The sequence below is a fragment of the Ovis aries genome, chromosome 25, assembly GCF_016772045.2.
Source record: "Ovis aries strain OAR_USU_Benz2616 breed Rambouillet chromosome 25, ARS-UI_Ramb_v3.0, whole genome shotgun sequence".
In the NCBI taxonomy this organism is placed as follows: Eukaryota; Metazoa; Chordata; class Mammalia; order Artiodactyla; family Bovidae; genus Ovis; species Ovis aries.
Window position 1 is genome coordinate 38530249 of NC_056078.1, and position 21125 is coordinate 38551373.

Below are 21125 nucleotides of genomic sequence, written 5' to 3' on the forward strand. Positions count from 1 at the left end.
TGCTTCCCCGTTTGCCGTCACTTTGTCCCTGCAGGGTTAGTTAGAGAGGCATCAAGTCAGCCTTCATTTCTTCATCTCTACTTTTCTCTTTTGTCTAGAAACTTAGGTGCCAGTGCATGCAAATGGGTCCCAGGGCAGGGTAGGGGCTCCTGCAGAGGAGGAGGAAGCCATCTGGAATGGGAATCCCTGTTCATGCCTGAGTGGCAAGGATGCCTGCTCAGTGTGGATGGGGCATGCCTGTAGCTTTTGATCCTCAGAATCTGATTTCATGGATCTTTGAAATTTATCTAAGCTTTTTTTTGCCTTGCCTGAAACCCATGGATAAGGTTATTGCACACAAAGAGGTTGTGCCAGGGAAAAATGCCAGTTGGAGTTTGCGAGTGACATGGGGAGAAAGCTCAAAGGATGAGCCACACACTGGGGAGGCTGAGCTGTTTGGGTGCTGGGCTGCAGGGGGTGGGTGCCAGGAGGCCAGGTACAAGGTGGGGGGCAGGTGTGTGGAGACAGCAGATTAGGAATGAACTGTGGCCCTATATTCCCCACAGGGTCACCATCTCACTGTGATTTCCCTACCTCCTGGGGCCTGGTGACCTACTTTGTGGGTCACTAAGATTTCTCATTGTCCCAACTTGACCATATCCTAAGTAGTTTTCTTGAGAAGGAAATGGCAACCCACTCCAGTACTCTTGCCTGGAAAATTCCATGGATGGAGGAGCCTTGTGGGCTACAGTCCATGGGCTCACAAAGAGTCGGATAAGACTGAGTGACTTCACTTTCACTTTTCACTTTCATTGTACCTGTACTTTGAACGTTGTCTCCGGGCTCTCTTGACTTCTTGGGTACCTCCTCTTTACCACCACTGGGGTTCCCACTGAGGTCTTTACTGGCTTCTGTTTCCAGTGGGAAGTTAAGTTCAGTCACTCAGTTGTGTCCTATTCTTTGTGACCCCATGGACTGAAGCACATTAGGATTTCCTGTTCATCACCAACTCCTGGAGCTTGCTCAAAAGTGTGTCCATAGAGTTGGTGATACCATCCAGCCATCTCATCCTCTGTCATTTCCTTCTCCTCCTGCCTTCAGTCTTTCCAAGCATCGGGGTCTTTTCCCAGTGATTCAGTTCTTTGCATCAGGTGGCCAAAGTATTGGAGCTTCAGCTTCTTCCAGTGGGAAGAAATCTTGCCAATTTAGGGAACTTTTTCTATGTCTGGACATCTTTTTAATACTTACATGCATTATCTTATTCTCCATGAAAACTCTATGAAGGGGTGAAAGTGAAAGTTGCTTAGTCGTGTCCGACTCTTTGTGACCCCATGGACAGCCGTGGAATTCTCTGGGCCAGAATACTGGAGTGGGTAGCTGTTCCCTTCTCCAGGGGATCTTTCCAACCCAGGTCTCCCACATTGCAGGTGGGTTCTTTACCAGCTGAACCACCGGGGAAGCCCAAGAATACTGGAGTGGGTAGCCTATCCCTTCCCCAGTGAATCTTCCTGACCCAGGAATCGAATTGGGGTCTCCTGCATTGGAGGCAGATTCTTTACAGGCTGAGTTACCAGGAAAGCCTATGAGGGGGTAACAGAGATGAAATAATCTGCCCAGAAAACAGAGTATAGAGGTAGGTCAACTGGAAGGCAAAGTACCACCGCCAGCTCCTCCTCCTGCTATTCCTGACTGGCGATCGTCCATCACTGTTATTTAGTGAGCACTGGTCACTTTCCAGTGGTAGTACTCCTAGATTGGGCCATATTGACAGGAAGTGAGTCAGGGAGCCATTCAGCAGTTGGTTTCTTTTATGAAATGATCATATGTTTGAAAAGACACTTGCAACAGGTGTTGGGAAGGGGATGATGAGAGATGCAAGTCAAAAAGGAACTTTAAGAAAATTCAGTACGACAGTTTTAGGTTAGGTAATATGATTGGGGAATTGATCTTATCAGATGTTTGTGTTTAGAAATATTTTGGGTATGATCCTTGTCTTAGGAGTAGAATTAGAATGTACTGATTCAGCTGAATCAGAAAAATAGATCTAGGTCAACAATACAATAAGCAAGACAGTCATGAAAAAGTGGAAGACACTATCTTTTTATTTTTTAAACCTTTTGTGTTTGACCGCTTTAGTAATTATACAAAAATGGATAAGAGAAACTCATATTCTCTGTGTATTCATCACTTAGCTTTTCAGTTATCAACCATGGTCAACCTTGTTTCTTTTTCTGAATACTCTTTTTAAAAAAGAAAAATATTTATTTATTTGGCTGCACCAGGTCTTAGCTGTGGCTTGCAAACCCTTAGTTGGGGCATGTGGGATCTAATTCCGCTACCAGGGATCGAACCTGGGCCTCTTGCATTGGGAGCATGGAGTCTTAGCCCCTGGGCAATCAGGGAAGTCCCTCTTTCTGAATACTTTTGAAGCAAATCCCTGACAAGTAATATGGATGTTAGAAAATAACCCAAACATAATCATTACATCTAAGAATTTAATAATATTTTCAACATCAATATCCAGTCAATGTTTAAATGTCCCTATATTAATAAATGTGACTTTTAATTAGTTTCTTTGAATCAGGATCCAGATAAGGTCCACATCTTGAGATTAGCTGATTTCTTCTAAGCCTCTCAATTTTGTTGTCTTTCTTATAAAGTTTTCACCGTCAGTTTGGTTGACAGCATCCTCAGAATCGATTACATTGTTCCTTGTCTCTTGTATTGCCTGCAAATAGATCTAGAAATGTGCCCAGATTCAGGAGAGGTTTGTTGCCAAGACTACTTCCTAGGTGGTGTTGTGACTTCCATTAAGAGTCATGGAGTGTCTGGTTGTTTATTTTCATGATTAGCCGCCACGATGACTGTACCTTAGGACCATTAATTCATTAGAAGTAGCAACACAGTGTCATCCTATTTTTTAGTATTTTTTTTTCATTTATAAACTGGAAAATCATCTACAAAGAAAAACCTCACTTCATTGGTTGTTGGAATACCCAGAAATGCAGGTGTATAGGAAAGAGAAATAGCCTTAATTCTTCCCCTTTACTTATAAGGTTTCAAAACAGTGAGCTGATTCCAGAACCTTACTGAAATGTGCCCAGTGTAGATTTTTCTTCTTGCGAGCATTATTATGGAGCTCATAGGTTGAAACATATCACATATGTGTCAGTCCATTGTCGCTCTTAGCCTTGCTGATGCCCACATTGTCCCTTTGCTGGAGGATCCCCAGTCTGTTCAATGGCGCTGAGTCCTGTGGACGTGACTGATCGCTTCTTACTTTCTAGTTTAATGAGGTGTAGCATTCTTGCCTTGTTTGTGTCCTGATCCAGAAGGCACACTTCCCCTTGGAACCCTGCTTCCCTTTCATGGGATTTGGAGACTGACATCTGAATGCTTTAGAACTCTTGCCTTAGAAAGCATCACTACGAACAAAGCTAGTGGAGGTGATGGAATTCCAGTTGAGCTATTTCAAATCCTGAAAGATGATGCTGTGGAAGTGCTGCACTCAATATGCCAGCAAATCTGGAAAACTCAGCAGTGGCCACAGGACTGGAAAAGGTCAGTTTTCATTCCAATCCCAAAGAAAGGCAATGCCAAAGAATGCTCAAACTACCACACAATTGCACCCATCTCACACACTAGTAAAGTAATGCTCAAAATTCTCCAAGCCAGGCTTTAGCAATTCGTGAAACGTGAACTTCCAGATGTTCAAGCTGGTTTTAGAAAAGGCAGAGGAACCAGAGATCAAATTGCCAACATCTGCGATATAGTCGAAAAAGCAAGAGAATTCCAGGAAAATATCTATTTCTGCTTTGTTGACTATGCCAAAGCCTTTGACTGTGTGGATCACAATAAACTGTGGAAAATTTTGAAAGAGATGGGAATACAGACCACCTGACCTGCCTCTTGAGAAACCTATATGCAGGTCAGGAAGCAACAGTTAGAACTGGACATGGAACAACAGACTGGTTCCAAATAGGAAAAGGAGTAAGTCAAGGCTCTATATTGTCACCCTGCTTATTTAACTTATATGCAGAGTACATCATGAGAAACGCTGGGCTGGACGAAACACAAGCTGGAATGGAGATTGCCAGGAGAAATATCAATAACCTCAGATATGCAGATGACACTATCCTTATGGCAGAAAGGGAAGAGGAACTAAAAGCCTCTTGATGAAAGTGAAAGAGGAGAGTGAAAAAGTTGGCTTAAAGCTCAACAATCAGAAAACGAAGATCATGGTATCTGGTCCCATCACTTCATGGGAAATAGATGGGGAAACAGTGGCAGACTTTTTTTTGCGGGGGGGGGGGGGCTCTAAAATCACTGCAGATGGTGACTGCAGCCATGAAATTAAAAGATGCTTACTCCTTGGAAGGAAAGTTATGACCAACCTAGATAGCATATTGAAAGGCAGAGATGTTACTTTGCCAACAAAGGTCCGTCTAGTCAAGGCTATGGTTTTTCCAGTGGTCATGTATGGATGCGAGAGTTGGACTGTGAAGAAAGCTGAGCGCTGAAGACTTGATGCTTTTGAACTGTGGTGTTGGAGAAGACTCCTGAGAGTCCCTTGGACTGCAAGAAGATACAACCAGTCCATTCTAAAGGAGATCAGCCCTGGGTGTTCTTTGGAAGGAATGATACTAAAGCTGAAACTCCAGTACTTTGGCCACCTCATGTGAAGAGTTGACTCATTGGAAAAGACTCTGATGCTGGGAGGGATTGGGGGCAAGAGGAGAAGGGGTCGATAGAGGATGAGATGGCTGGATGGCATCACCGACTCGATGGACATGAGTTTGAGTGAACTCCGGGAGATGTTGATGGACAGGGAGGCCTGGCGTGCTGCGATTCATGGGGTCGCAAAGAGTCGGACACGACTGAGTGACTGAACTGAACTGAACTGATCTGAATGCTAAGGATGCTCATTGCTATTGGGTTGGTTATTGCTTCTAGACCTTCTCATTTAGCATAGCGAGGAAACATGTATTTGTTTTTAAATAAATTACATCATGAAATCATATTGCTACTTCCAGTTTTAATTGAGGATTGTTGAATTTTTACTTAACCATATCAATTTGATATCCATGTCTCGTCTTATGTTGAAAATCCCAAGTTTTCACCTGGGATTTCACTTGCTTCCCGACACCCATTGCAGGTGTCTTTCTAAGGAATGCATGTAAGAATTAAAGATTTTAAAATTTAAAAAATAAAAAACTTAAAAAAAAATAAACGTGTGATCATACTGACATAATATTTTGTTTTTTTCTCACAATATCCACAACAACGGAGGCTGGGTTAATTTTCTGGCTATCATGCGAATGAGAGGAAATGGTTTTCAGTTTGTTAGTAGCCCTTGGCAAATGTAATGACTCCACATATATGTGAAAAGTTTGATTTGAGGATAAGGAGGAAGGAGTTTACTGGACCCGAGATCCTGAAAACTCTTGGGCACTTCCTGTCTGTGGTTTGTTCCACTGGGTGTTCTGAATCTACCTGTCCTACCTACGGGCTCTAATTATACAAGGAAGCTCTGTCCTGGGAGCAGGAAGGCTCACGCTTCTGGTTACTCTAGTGAGTGTGACTCATGAGGCACTAGCTGCCTCGGTTTACCTTTTCCCCTTTGATTGCAGCAAAGGGAGGTGAACTTATCCCTTTCTCAGGGGTAGGATAAGTAGGATGAATCCCTTTCAGTCCCTGAACAGACACACTATTTGTTTCACACTGCTAGTTTTTCCCTACCCAAACCATCCTCTGTTGTCTCTCTGGGCGTCATTACCGTTCACAAACATGCCATGAGTCTTTGGGCCCATTTTTCATGCTATTCCATATTGAATCCCTTCAGTCATGTCCAACTCTTTGTGACCCCATGGACTGTAGCTCTCCAGGCTCCTCTGTCCGTGGGATTCTCCAGGCAAGAGTACTGGAGTGGGTGGCCATGACCTCCTGCAGGGGATCTTCCCAATCCCAGGATCCAACCGGCGTCTCTATGTCTCCTGCATTGGCAGGCAGGTTCTTCACCACTAGCGCCACCTGGGAAGCCCTTCATGCTAAGAATTAAAGATTTTAAAATTAAAAAAATTAAAAAAATAATAGAATAAAAAAATAGCTGAATATTAAATTAGGATTGTTGGAAACACAGTTAACCTTCCCGAGAGCCAAGCCTTTCTCTCCGCTTACAATCTTCTTAGGTTTTCTTTGAGGGAGGAAGAAGAAAGACACTGATTTTTCCTGGTTTGCTAGGGGGCAAACCAGGAAATTATTCTCTGGTGGCCGTGTGATTATACATGGCCTGAGGAAGTCCCCTGTGGCATTTTCCTGTCACCTTCCGTAAGATCACTCACTCCTGCTGGAGGATCCTGATCGTAGCTCCACGTGGTGAACAGATGATTCTAAGGGAACAAGATTTGTTTTCTGACGTAGAGTAGATTTGAAGGACTGCCTTGGGCTCAATCTTAAGCCAAATGTTGGGACTTGATTTATGAGATCTCTACTCTGTGAGCTCCTGGCACCGCCAATAATAAAGTGACATTCTGCTTCCTGTTTTCTGTTGTTGCCATTATCTGGGTCAGCAGGATCCTTGTACCTGTACTTCTAGTCCCTGAATATGGTATCATATAATAGTCTCAAGATATAATTCTTATTTTTAATATAAAACTCTACCAGGTTTGGGTCTTAAAGGAGACAGGTAATACGCATCAGATCTGCTTTGTGGGTCAGGACACAATGAGCTGTGGAGGTGGCACTGGTTTGGCAGTGTGTGTTTTGGGTGGAATAGAGTGAAGATGGATTCTGACACTGCTGCCTACTGGCTGGGTGACCTTGGGTCAATCAGCGGGCCTCATCAAGTCCCACTTCCTTGTGTGGAATGCGAGTACTTGCTTCACAAGGTCCTGAGAATTCAGCGAGTCGGTGGCACAGCACCGGCGCGCATTCAGTGGGTGTGAGTTTCTTCCTGATCTCGATCACCACCTGAACTATTGAATAGAAACAACACATTAATTGAATAAAATGGCTCCCACCTGTGACCCACTCAAAGCATACCGGCCTTGCTCTGGCAGAGTCACATGAAGGCATCACTGATGTCATCCTTCCATCCCTAAACGTGCCAGGTGGGCCTGAGTTCTCTCTCTGTTTCTTGCTCTGAGGCCATATTTTCTTCCGTCCCTTGCTGCTGCTTCCGCATCTTCTCTTGGCCTCCTCTTTCTGACTCAGCTGTCTTCCTTCGTCCTCTCCCCCCACCTACTGAAGGTGACTAGAACCATGTGACATGTGACGATATGGCTCCTGATATATTTTTTTTTCTGTAAAGCAATAGTGCTATGAGCCCAGGGGATGCTGAGCTCCAGGGGCTTTCTGGGATTTCCAAGATGAAATCTGGTACGTTTCCCTGTTGCCTTTGCTTGCTGGAGACTCAATGGATTTGTTGGTATCACAGTGCAGGCTGTGCAGCAATACCACATTCCACAACAAAGCCACTTAGATTGTGAACTGATTTTACAGGCTCTCTTTCCTCCAAGTGCAGGACAGTGGCTAAAGGCCTGCCAGGGGTACTTCCTGGGTCCCCAACGCTTGTTTGTCCCTCTTGTAGGAAAGTTTGATTTCCACCCAGGCTTCCTGGGCAAAAAGTCAAAGACCCATCTACATAGAAACTGAGAAATGAAGTCAAACCCATGTCTTCTCAAACTCAAAGAGCAGAAATATCTGTTCAGTATCCTCCAGTCCCCACCCCATCATCATAGCTCAGGTCTTCCCAGTCCTGGGCTCCACACGTGCATGGGGAGGTCTTTTTGGACACTAAGTTAGGGCCATGCAAAGCTAAACTCTGTTTCTGCTTCATATCTAGGGTTATTGGACCGCCCCATCCATCCCTGTCACCCAACTTCTATTTGTCTGTTCACTCACAGAATCATTCACTAATGCACTGAACAAAGATTTACTATGAATCTGTGTTGTGCAGGACACTGCCCTAGGTGCTGAAAGTTTATATAGAATAAAATTCATGCTAATGCTTTCATTAAGGAGTTTTCGATCTGGTAGGGAAGTGGGGGCCAGTGTGAAGTTCTCCTTACTGAGGCAGACTGTGATAAATGTCACAGGGACGGCAACAAGCATAGATGTGGGTGCAAACAAGAGAGAGAGCATGTCAGTCTGGAGATAAAATCCCGTTGTGTGCCTTAAAATAGGTGCCCCATGAGTTTGAGACTGGGAAGAATTTCAACAGATGGCAAAGGGATGAAGTGCATTCCTTGCCGAGGAAATGAATTTGCAAAGGCAAAAGCGTGAGAAAGCACAGGTATGTTTGAAGATGGCATGTGATAGATGTTAGGCAGTGGAGGGGTGGGTTAGACTAGAAGTGCAGGTTGGGATCTGATCATGGAGAGGTGCAAGCTTTCAACCAGGGAGTTCTGACCTGTCCTGACAGTCAGTCCGCAGCAACAGAAGGTGTGACCTCCCATGTTCTTTTATTTCTCTAAATCGGATTTAATTTGCTCAGAGATCCCCTGCCTGTCTGCTGCCAGGAGACCTGGTAGCAATTATAATGAGGCTTCATTCCCTCCTCCAGGACTTCATCAAGGAATCTCAGGTACATCTGGTGTCAGAAAAAAATTGACAAGAGGACCTAGTTCCATCTTTTTCATGGTGGTCCTGCTGATTATCCAGCTCCTTAAGGCAGCTCTGGGGTTCTTATCCCTGTCTCCTCTTTGCCTGCTTCTGTTTCTGCCTTTAAAAAACTCTCACTTTTATCCTCTTCTTTTATAGGACCAATAAATATTAATTCTCTTTGAAGGACCTAAACCATACACACACAAACATACCCACACATCCCACAAACATGTAAATGTATAAACGCTCATGCACACGCATGCACCCTTCAGCTCAGTTCAGTCGCTCAGTCGTGTCCGACTCTTTGCGACCCCATGGATCGCAGCACGCCAGGCCTCCCTCTCCATCACCAACTCCTGGAGTTCACTCAAACTCATGTCCATGGAGTCAGTGATGCCATCCAGCCATCTCATCCTCTGTTGTCCCCTTCTCCTCCTGCCCCCAGTCCCTCCCAGCATCAGAGTCTTTTCTAATGAGTCAACTCTTCGCATGAGGTGGCCAAAGTACTGGAGTTTCAGCTTTAGCATCATTCCTTCCAAAGAATACCCAGGGCTGATCTCCTTCAGAATGGATTGGTTAGATCTCCTTGCAGTCCAAGGGATTCTCAAGAGTCTTCTCCAACACCACAGTTCAAAAGCATCAATTCTTCGGCGCTCAGCCTTCTTCACAGTCCAACTCTCACATCCATACATGACCACAGGAAAAACCATACCCTTGACTAGACGGACCTTAGTCAACAAAGTAATGTCTCTGCTTTTAAATATGCTATCTAGGTTGGTCATAACTTTTCTTCCAAGGAGTAAGCGTCTTTTAATTTCATGGCTGCAGTCACCATTTGCAGTGATTTTGGAGCCCCCAAAAATAAAGTCTGACACTATTTCTACTGTTTCCCCATCTATTTCCCATGAAGTGATGGGATGGGATGCTGTGATCTTGGTTTTCTGAATGTTGAGCTTTAAGCCAACTTTTCCACTCTCCACTTTCACTTTCATCGAGAGGCTTTTTAGTTCCTCTCCACTTTCTGCCATAAGGGTGGTGTCATCTGCATATCTGAGGTTATTGATATTTCTCCTGGCAGTCTTGATTCCAGCTTGTGCTTCTTCCAGCCCAGCGTTTCTCATGATGTCCTCTACATAGACGTTAAATAAGCAGAGTGACAATATACAGCCTTGATGTACTCCTTTTCCTATTTGGAACCAGTCTGTTGGTCCATGTCCAGTTCTAACTGTTGCTTCCTGACCTGCATACAGATTTCTCAAGAGGCAGGTGAGGTGGTCTGGTATTCCCATCTCTTTCACTCAGGCAAAAGTCTTAAGCTATCTCAAGAGTAGAGAGAGGTGAAGGTAAAGACAGATCAGAGTCTCAGGAACATGGCTGGGCTTATGTTCCTGGAGAGGCGGACTAAGAAAGGATATACTAACACTGGTTAGTTTCTTTCTTAGTAACCTTGGGTACTGGAGAAGGAAATGGCAACCCACTCCAGTCTGGAAAATTCCTTGGACAGAGGAGCCTAGCGGGTTACAGTCCATGGGTTCACAATGAGTTGGACATGACTGAGTGACTAACACTAGGTATTTCATGAGATAAAGGGAATGGTCTAGAGATCTTGAGTAGGACAGTGACAAGTTTGTGGCGATTTTTGAGGCGATCAACCTGGCATCACTTGCTTCTTGGTTTTCAGTGGCAGGAGAAGCAATGTTCCCGAGTGCCTAGTGCAGGGCCTGGCCTGCAGTCTCAGCTCAATGCAAGGTGACCAGAGGACTGGCAAGCCACAGTGATGGTTCAGAAGAGAGAGCCGACCCCAGAGTCACGAAGATGACCATGCAAACGGCGACAGAATATTGAATGCGACACTGCAGAGAAGTGAAAGGACAGACTGGGAGTGAAGGGTGATGGGCACGATCTCTGGAATCCAGTTCCCTGTGGGATGGGCTTTAGAGACCTTCTGTGACTATCTGCCAGAGACCCCTCCCTGCCCTTTGTTGCTTCTCAACATGGAATCTGTGCTGGGCTATGAATGATTTAAACATGGAACTGAAAGCTGGGAGGGACCAGGGACATGGGAGAATGTGAAAAGCAAGAGGCTTTTCTGTGGAGAGAACCTAGACCAAAGCAACAAGGGTTGGAGGGGGCAGTTAGGAGGAGCCAGCTCTGACTGGGCAACCTCTGCTCCTAAAGTTCTGAGGTTGGCACCGGGAGTGGGCTCTTCAGGCAACGGCACTGATGGCTCCATTTGGGAAGAGCCAGGAATATAAAAGGAAATGAGATGGGCTCTCAGAGCCCTCTCAGAGTTCATGGAAGAGTCAGGATCTGGGGAACCATGGTTCCACCATCTCAGTGGAAAGTTTTGCTCTCGAATTCCACTGGCAGGTCCCTTTGGAGTGGTTCTTGGCTGCGATCTTAGACTAAGAATGAGAAACTCAACATCTGTCTAGAGGGGAGTCACGGACTGTTGTCGGGGGCTCTGGCCAAGGCAGTTTCATCCTCATGCTTACTTACTGGTGTTCAGTCAGAGACTGCTGCAGGAGGCCCCCACTGGGCTGACCTTCCCTCTCCTCTTGGGTACAGAGGAGCCCTTTCAGGGACTTCCTGACCGTAGCAGGTGTCATAAATGCTCTAGGACTCTACCTTCCCTTGATCCTCTACTCAGTTTTGCAAGCTGGGTTTAAGATCAGAGCATTCCTATTTGGGGACGGACCAGAGCATCAGATGGCAAGAAATGTACCATCTTTGCCTCCTGCCCGAGCAGTCATCCTGGTTCCCCTTCCTGAACCCTCAGATCTCCCCCAGGCCCAGGTTATACACTCACCTCCACCACTGGTCATCTGGAGGTCAGTTTGTCATCCATCTGATGTGCTGATTCCAGACCTGGGCATACATTCAGCTCACGAATAGTCAAGGACCATAAATAGGTCATTCTGAAAGAGGATGTATAGGCTTTCATAAAGGTAGAAATATATGCTGTGACTTAAGAGCATTAACAAGAAGGATTAGCAATAAACAATGTTGGTAGTGAAGCTAAGGGAACGGACATTTTTTATTCTGCTTCTGGTCTGATTATCTGGGCTTCAGAAAATCTTCCAGTGACCCATGACCAGGGACCTGCTCAAGGGCTTTTCTCTCCTTCCTCCCATTTCCTCCTCTTCTTCGCCCTCCTCTTGCTTTCTATCTCTAATTGATTTAGAAACCTTTTGTTATTTCTTGGACTTTTTGGCTATGTAAACAGCCCCAAACATACATAAAGTTTGAATACCTCGGGATCCCAAAAGCACAGTTGTGAGCTTACTGGTGGGTTGAAAATTAAGGATATCCTAAAGGGAGATGAATCTTCCGGGCAAGATTTCACCAAGGCCTTCTTCTGATGCCTTCTTGTTTTCGTGGAAAAAAGATGGGACATCTGAGAATAATGACAGGCTGGGTCCCAGGTTTGCCCTTCTGTTTCCTGTTCCCAGACAGGAATTTCTCTGCTATATTGTTTTATTTAATCTGCCCCAAGTCAGCAAATGAGGTGTTTATTTAAAGCCTTTCCCCATAACTTTTTATTGTGCCAGCGTGTAAAATATAGGGGATTTAAGAGGACAGTATAGTGAACACCTATACCTCTCTCATCTAGATTCAGCAATTGTTAACATTTTGCCGAGTTTGCTTCTTGCTCCATCTTCTTCTCCCCTCTGAACCATCTCACAGGAGATTGCAGGCATCATAAAGCTTCACCTCTAAATACTTTAGCATGTATCTCCTGAAGATAAGTAAGTTCTCCCATGGAACCACTATACTACTTTTACACCTGAGGAAGTTAACAATATCCCAATATCGTTTAAAACCCAGCCTATACACAGAATGTCTTCAGTCGTTACTGAGAATTTTTTTTTTTTGGTCTTTTTTTTTTTTTTTTAAATCAAGATCGAATTAAGTTTTGGGCTTTGAAGGATATGGAAACTAAGGCCTCTGCTGGAAGTGAATAAACTATCAGCCAGTGGACAGTGAGCCTGGGTTCCTGGCCACGCCTGTAAAAATTCAAGTCCACGCACTCCCTTGTATTAGAAATCCCCAGATCTGGTTTTCACAGACCAGCTCCATTTCCAAAAAGGATTTTAGATACCATCCCAACCATTTATCTTAGCAAATGTTAGCATCAAAAAAAACCTAGGTGTTAATCTTCATTACTTAACATAAAGAATAACATTTTAACGCCAAGATCAAGGACACAGTTTCAGAATACAGGATCATTTTGCCAGAGTCCAGTTACCATGTTGGCTATGGAATTACAGGGCTGGAAGGGAGAAAACTATCCCTGCTAGACAGCTGAGCTTGCAGAGAGGGCCTCTGAGGACCAGGAGCTGAGGGGTTAGTGGTAGGGCCGATGGAGCAGGGGCTGAGGACTCAGGGGCTTTCATGTGAAGTACTGCCACCCTATCATCCCCACCCTCTGCAGGTGAAAATGCCCTCCCCAGCCTCTCAACATTGTATTATAACACTTTTCTAACAGTATTCTTACCGAGAAAATTCCATGGACAGGGGAGCCTGGCATGCTACATAGTCCACGGGGTCGCGAAGAGTCGGACACGACTGAGTAGCTGAGTGCACGCAAGACACACAAGCACAACGTACTACACAGTTTAGACGCTGCACACACCAGGATATTTCTCTCTCCTTACCCCTGGGCCTTCCGGAGCTGATCTGTCTCTGGTGTAAATTTTGTGACATGCACATAAATAAACCCAATGTAGCAACCACAGACCACACCCCTAAGCCTGAGACCAAGGGTCAGACAGCTGCCTGAAGCCTGCAGTCAGTGTGGCCTGAAATCCTGAGACCTAAGGATGCATGACTAGCAGGAAGAAGGCGGTTATTTTTCCTCTAATTTTTAAATTCAAGAAGGTGTCTTTTCAGAAAATTGCACAGCCCCACAAACAAATAAACATCCAAATCGGGAACGAGAACGACAGCCGAGAAAATATTTTGCTGAGGTAAACGCCAGAGAAAAACGACTTTTAAATATATCCTCAACCAGATTTTATAACTGTTTCCTTGTGAGTTATCTTCATTGCCTGTGAGTGTAACTAATGCTTTTGAGGAAGGTGCAGGAAAATTGAGAATGGAGAGAGACAATCTCAAATTTGTTAAAATGTTACGCAATGTTCTGTAGATACAAGTAATCTTTTCTTCGGAAGAGAAAGAAGCATATGATTTGTCTTAACAGAAAATTTGTTTTGCTTTCTTATTCTACCATGTTGAATAAGTTTAAAAAAATTGGTTTGAAGAGGCTCTGGGGAATCGGCCCACCTAGAATTTGCATCGCTGGGGGCCCTGGGAAGCCGGCCTCATCACCACCGGCTCAGCTTCTCCCTCAGCCTGACTCTCAGTGGCCGACCGCCCCAGGCCTTGTGTTCCTGCGGTGAGATCCTTGCTCCATGGGTCCTTTGCTCCTGCATCACTGAGAGGGCTTGGTCCCCCACCCGTGTCCCATGGAGGAGAAAGGAGATGGGGGGACCCCGTGGAGGCGGCAGCTAATCTCAGTGTCTTGGTCTCCCTCTCCCGGGCAGGCTGGGCCTGCCCTGCAGGTGTAGCCCCCAGGTGTGGAGCTGGGGCCTGCAGTCGGCCAGGGAGAGGCTGCGGCGCCTGGAGAGGGGAGGAGCTGCAGTACATCTTCCTGGGGTCCCCTGAGCTTCTAGAAGGGGCCAGCCCTGGTGCTGGTGAGGAAGCGGGGCTTCCAGCAGGCAGCTTTCTCTGCGTCCATTTCAAGGTGCAGCTGCAGTCCCCAGTGTCTCTCTCTTGGCTGGTTGTGCCTGACCCCACAAAGCTGACCATTTGGCTGCCTCTGGATAAAGCTGGACAGGACAGTCATCCTGCTCTTAGTGTGGCATCCTTCACTAGAGGTGTTTGAGGGGCGAAGAGACTGGAGTCCTGAAAACTCTTGGCTGCTTCGGGCGGTTGTCTTTGTTCAGTTGCTGAGCCATGTCTGACTCTTTGTGACCCCATGGACTGCAGCACGCGACTTCCCTGTCCTTCATTTTCTCTCTGAGTTTGCTCAAACTCATGTCCATTGAGTTGGTGATGCCATCTGACCATCTCATCCTCTTTTGCCCCCTTCTCATCCTGCCCTCAATCTTTCCCAGCATCAGGGTCTTTTCCAACGAGTTGGCTCTTCACATCTGGCGGCCGAAGTATGGAGCTCAAGCTTCAGCATCAGTCCTTCCAGTGAATATTCAAGGTTGGTTTCCTTTAGGATTGACTGGTTGGATCTCCTTGCAGTCCAAGGGACTCTCAAGCATCTTCTCCAATACCACAGTTCGAAAGCATCAATTCTTCAGCACTCAGCCTTCCTTTCTGGTCCAACTCTCACATCTGTACATGATTACTGGAAAAACCATAGCTTTGAGTAGACAGACCTTTGTTGGCAAAGTGATGTCTCTGCTTTTTAATACACCGTCTAGGCTTATCATAGCTTTTCTTCCAAGGAGCAAGTGTCTTTTAATTTCATGGCTGCAGTCACCATCTGCAGTGATTTTGGAGCCAAGAAAATAAAATCTGCCACTTGTTTCCACTTTTCCCCCATCTATTTCCCATGAAGTGATGGGACTGGATGCCATGATTTTTGTTTTTTGAATGTTGAGTTTTAAGCCAGCCTTTTCACTCTCCTCTTTCACCTTCATCAAGAGGCTCTTTAGTTCCTCTTCACTTTCTTCCATTACGGTGGTGTCATCTGCTTTTGAGTAGAGAAGGAGACAATGTCACAAATGTTGGAATGGTGAGGGCATCTGGCACTACTAAGTGTCCAGCAGACACTCAGTGAGGGCACAGAGGAGAGCAACTTCATCAGAGGAGACAAAAAGAACCTGTGTGTTTGCAGCTGACAGCCCCCCTGAGGGGCTTCGCATGCCCCACGGAGGAGACAAGATGGACACTTTGATGGGTTGCGGAGGCCGCCTTCATCGAACCAACAGCGCCTCCTTCTCGCCTGCAGTCTTGGCAGCTGTGTGGACCCCTCCAGTGGGGTCCACATGTCATGTCTACTCTGCACTTTGAGGCTGCTTCAGTGAAACAGCTTCAGGGCATTCAATAGAAAAGGGTTTGGGGGCCCAGGCAGGGAGGGAATTTCTGTACAAACCAGGATAACTGGCCTCATAGTTTATTCTATCCGCAATCAGAGAGAAGAAAAAATGAAGTTTTTTCCTCTTCCGTTCTGCAAGAGCGAAAGCAAGACCTTTTATCTTAGAGAAGAAGGACATTTATGCTTAACTATTTCCTGAACCTTTGGGACGTTATCAAAAGGAGAAATTCTGCTACAACCTCATGGTCTGATCCTGTGAGTGGAGGTAGGCCTTTGTCTTGGCTGAAATGGAAGCTGCTTCTTCAGAAACCCAGGGGATGGAGGGACTTAGGGTCATAGCCAAGCTTTTCAGAGAAGAAATGGGCTTCTCCCAGTGCCCCCCAGGCTGTACAGATCCTCCCTATTCACCCAGTATACCTGGTTTAGGTCGGAGTTGGCTGAACTCCACCCAGCTGGGAAAGCGACACCTTTACTTTGGCATGGAGCCTGTTTCCAGAAGATGCCTGTGCTAAATTGTGCCAGGCTGAAGCTTGGCTGAGCCCTCTTCCTGTTCTCTTAAATGAGGCCAACCAATATGCTGCTGCACTGAAATCTGGAAATCTGGATCAGATGAAAAATTTGGGTAAGATTTTTTTTTTTTTTAAGATGGAAAACTTCCCAAGCTTCGAGATGGAGCTACTAAACTTGGCAGATGAAGTGTGAGTACAGAGGTTCCTAATTGAAGGGATCAGCGACTTCTGAGTGACATTTAAAAACATAGGAGGGGGGATTTCCCTGGTGGTCCATGCGCCCAGTGCAGGAGTTCTGGGTTCGATCCCTGGTCAGGGAACTGGATCCCACATGCCACAACTAAGTGTTTGCATGCCACTGCAGCTAAAAGAGCCTGCATGCCACTTCTAAGACCTGGTGCAGCCAAATAAGTAAATAAACAGTAAAACCAAACCAAACCAAAACTAGACCAGCCATACAGCTCCATCCTGCCCTGGAGCTTCTGCCACCTCTCCTCTGTTCCTGGGTGCAGTGGTGCCGGAAGTCTCATTAACTGGCCACAGGCAACTTGCTCCCCCACAAAGGTGGTGATGCCATTTATCTCCAGGCCCCAGAAAACTCAATCTGGAGATGTTCGACGGTGCTAGTTACTCAGCCATCCTCTAAGTGGCTGTAGGGCCCGGAGTGCTCACTGGATGACCAGGACCTTCCATCTTCTTATGCCAAGATGCCTTGCGTGTCTTACCTGAGCTGCCCAGGCATCTGCTTGTGGAGGGGTGGTTCCTAGAGAGTAATAGCCAATGCATTCTCTTTTTGAAGCCCACGGATGCCTTTGGAGGGTATGCAAAGTCGGCCATCTGTCAGTAATTGAACTTGGCTCATTGATAAAGCACCCAGTCTCCTGTCTAGTTGACTTCGTCATCTAAGGAGTTCCCAAATAACTCTTGTTCTCTTCAACTCCATTACACTGCTCAAGCTTTTGAATAAAGCTTTATTAGGACTTTTGGGTTACAAATAACAGAGTTTCAACTTTCAACCTTAACCCCCCCCCCAAAAAAAAATCACTCTTCTTCCAACTCCATGGAATGCAAAGGAAGACTGAGGCTAAAGTTGGGTCTCAGAAATGGGACCAGAGATTGGGCAGTGCAGAGCCCAGATCGCTTTCCATTGTGGCCTCTCTCCTCTGTTTCTGCTGTCCCGTTTGCCTCCTTTCTTGCAGAATAGCTCCCTCTACGCTCTATCTCATGACAAATGGGACCGCTGCCAGCTTCTTTCAGGTTCATAGTCACAGACCAGGGCCTCCAAGAAGATGGGATTAAGCGTCTCCAGTTCCCTGGGCTTCCATGCATGGTGGCTCAGATGGTAAAGAATCCACCTGCAATGCAGGAGACCTGGGTTCAATCCCTGGGTTGGGAAGATCCCCTAAAGAAGGGATAGGCTACTCACTCCAGTATTCTTGCCTGGAGAATTCCATGGACAGAGGAGTTTGGTGGGCTACAGTCCATGAGGTTGCAAAGAGTCGAAGATGATTGAGCGACTAACACACTTCTCTGGTTCCCAGTGCCAAGTTCCCAGGTGTGGGTCTCCCTGACCAGCTGCAGGCAATTTCTCCCACAGGGCTGGGACTGTGGAAGGTCTAAAATGTGCCCCGTTCATGACACTGCTCATTCCTGGACCAGGGCAGAGCAAACATCTGCTCTGTGGTAGATTTCCAGCACGCAGCTAGGGAGATGGGCAGAGCCAGTGTTGACTACAGCCCCCCGGCGGCTGATCTGCCTTCCGTTTTCCCCTCCTCACTGCCGCTGTCACAGCTCCTCTCCTCTCCCGCTGGCTCCGCTGGCCAAAAGGAGGAACCTCTACCTCCTAAGTCCTGCAAACGGGGTTGGTGCCTTTTCAGCTCCCATAGCCATCTTAGTTCCCTTCAGAAATCTGAAACATGCTCTGATTTTGTGTCTGCTTCTTTGCTCATGCTGTTTTCATTGCACACAACGCTGACCTATGTCTCTTTCGTCCAGTCACTCTGTATCTTTCAGGAGCACAGCTCAGGCGCAACTGCTCCTGACCAGCCTTTCCCAGATGCAGGGTCTGCTCCTCCCGTTGCTGCTCCACGGGCGTGGCGCGGATCCCTCCGCTCATGCAGCTTGCTGTCACAAGCCTGTCCCCCAGTGGAACTTGACCTCCTCCAGGCAGGGGCTGCTCAGCTTCGCCTATAGGAAAGTGATAGTGGTAGTTGCTCAGTCGTGTCCGACTTTTTGGAAGCCCATGGACTGTGTAGCCCACCAGGCTTTTCTGTCCATGGAATTCTCCAGGTAAGAATACTGGAGTGGATTGCCATTTCCTTCTCCAGGGGATCTTCCCGACCCAGGGATCAGACCCGCATCTCCTGCATCTCCTGCTTTAGCAGTTGGATTCTGTACCACAGAGCCACCTGGAAGCGCTGATTAAATACTTGTGGAAGGAAGGAGTGAGTTGCTGGTGTCCCATGTGTGATCCTGGGTGACAGTGATGCATAGAGGGAGGGGCGGGCACAGTCCATTTTACACTCTGGGTTATTGGGTGCCTTTCTGGCTTTCTTCTCTGAGAGGGTTGCACCCTTGCCAATACGGGGCTGGGGAGGGCATTCTCTGAGTGCCCAGGGATGAGGTCTGTTGCGGGGCAGGCTTGTTTTGCCAGGCAGTTAAGCCCGGTGTCTGGTCCGGCAGCGGCTGCAGAGCTGAGCGATTTAGACTGCTTGGGAGGGAAGATTGGATCCAGGCTGCAGTCTGTGTCTCTCCAGGGAAATTCAGGTGAAGCGAGAAGGGAGAACAGGAGGGAGGGCAGAGACATCAAACCAGAGGCCCGTGCAGGGCTGCAGTGTTTTCCCAAGCGCGGAGCTCCTGCTGAGAGGCTCGGCAGGGCAGGCTCCGAGGACGGGGAACCGTGGTCCAGACCTGGGCCCTTTGAAGGGGCTCACACAGTTTGCAAGGTGAGTCAGGTTTTAAATGTCGCCCCCTCACCCCATTGTAAAGCGATGTGTGTCTATTGTGAAAGATTGCAAAATATAGGAAAGTCAAAAGAAGAAGAAACAGACACCCATAAGGCCATCGTCCGGAAAAAACCCCTGTAGGGGACTTCCCTGTTCGTCTTTTCTTTTATGACTTTTTTTTTTTTTTTTTTTGCTTTGTTGATCTCATGCTATGAATACCAGTGTGACTATTGTTATTTTTTATTTTTAATTTTACATATGACCGTTTATTTCCACAGCTGTAAAAACACTTTGTAAATATGCTTTTAAGGTCTCTGTAATATCGTATTTCTGGATGAGCCATACTTTGCTGACCGATTTCAGGCCAGGATTTTAAAAGTATGTCCATAGGGCTGCTACCACCCTCAGGCTGTGAAGGGCTGGCATTGGCTAGGCCCAGCTGAGTCAGGCTTGGTGCAGAGCAGAGCAGAGGATGCCTGGAGGCGAGGCCTTGGGGTCCAGGCTGCCTCTGCTCACATCCTAGTTGTGACTGAGCGTGAGACCCATCCAAAGAGCTGACACAGAGGAAAAGGGCATGATTCTAATTTCAGAAAAATGTAAGTTTGCATTCTGCTTGTCACTTCCTAATAACAGGACTTTAGACAATTTATCTAAGCCTGATGGGTTTCAGATTTCTTGTCTGAAAAATGGGGTGATAAGTAACTGATTCAAATGATGGTACTAAAAATAAAACAGGTAATAAGCCACATGGGATTCATAATATGTAATATTTTTGGATTAAACATAGACAATATTTTGTTTTATTAATTATATTACCAAGTATATAAACAAAGATGTATTTCATTAAATATATTAAATAATTATGTATTAAATGTATAAAATATTTCTGTGTAAAGGTATAGTAAATGTGGATGAAATAGGTAATATGTGATGTACAGTTTTACTCTATATAAAATGAGACAGAATATATAGTATGGCCTATAGAAAACATGTGTATTTAGGTGGGAGACTGTGGTGTCTGGCATAGGAAACACATCCTAACATCTGATAGAAGGAGGAGACTCCCTTTTTCACTTCGCTGAATTAGATGCAAGGGTGCCCCGAGTCCAAGTCGCCACTGTTCAGTAAGCGGTTTAACAGGAGGCAGGCCAGGAGAGGGCTGCTCAGCGAGCCTGGTGGCACCAGGACAGTGCTGTGGAGCTAAACCAAGCACTCGGTGACCTGGTCCAGCAGAGAGGATGTGAGGGGACTCCCTCCCAGCTTCCTCAGATCTTGACCCCCTGCTTCATTTACAGACAGGCTGTCCTGAAAGACTGAAATCCTGGTTTGTGTTGCCCTGTTGGCACTCTCAATTGTAAGAAAAGCTTTGTGAAAGAAGTGCTAGCTTCTGCGCCAGTGGCGGAAGTGCAGTCGCCCTGTGCAGGCTGGAGGAACCCTCTGGGAGATAAGTGTGGTCCCCTGAGGCTTCATCAGCAGAGTGTCAGACATGCAGGGGTTCAGTGAGATACCACCTGAGAGGTGGGCGCCTGGAAGAGCTGGGCTTCCAGACTCCAGCACCCAAGTCTCAGGTCCTTGTGGTGGGCGCTGGTTAGAGGTTTGGCCTGAGTTCCAGCTTCATCACCGGTTACTGATCTGTCCTTGAGCAGTTCACTAATCCTTTCTGCAGAACGGGCACCGTGAAGGCCATGTTGCTAGGCTGTGGTGAGGACTAAACTGGAGCGTGTGTGTAAGGCGTCTAACCCGCTTCCCTTCCCACTGCTGCTTCCTCGCTCCCAAGAGACGCTTGTGCCTCGTCATCACCATGTTCACATGCAAACACACATCTGGACACATGCACACACATGTGCATACAAGGCACACACTCACAGTCACACATGCCTATGCATGCATGCACTCAGGCATATGCGCACACATGCACACAGCCATACACACGTGCTCACAGACAGGCACTCACACGCACTCATACGTGCACTCACACGCACTCACATGCATGCTCTCACACACTTGCACTCTCACACACCCATACACATGCAC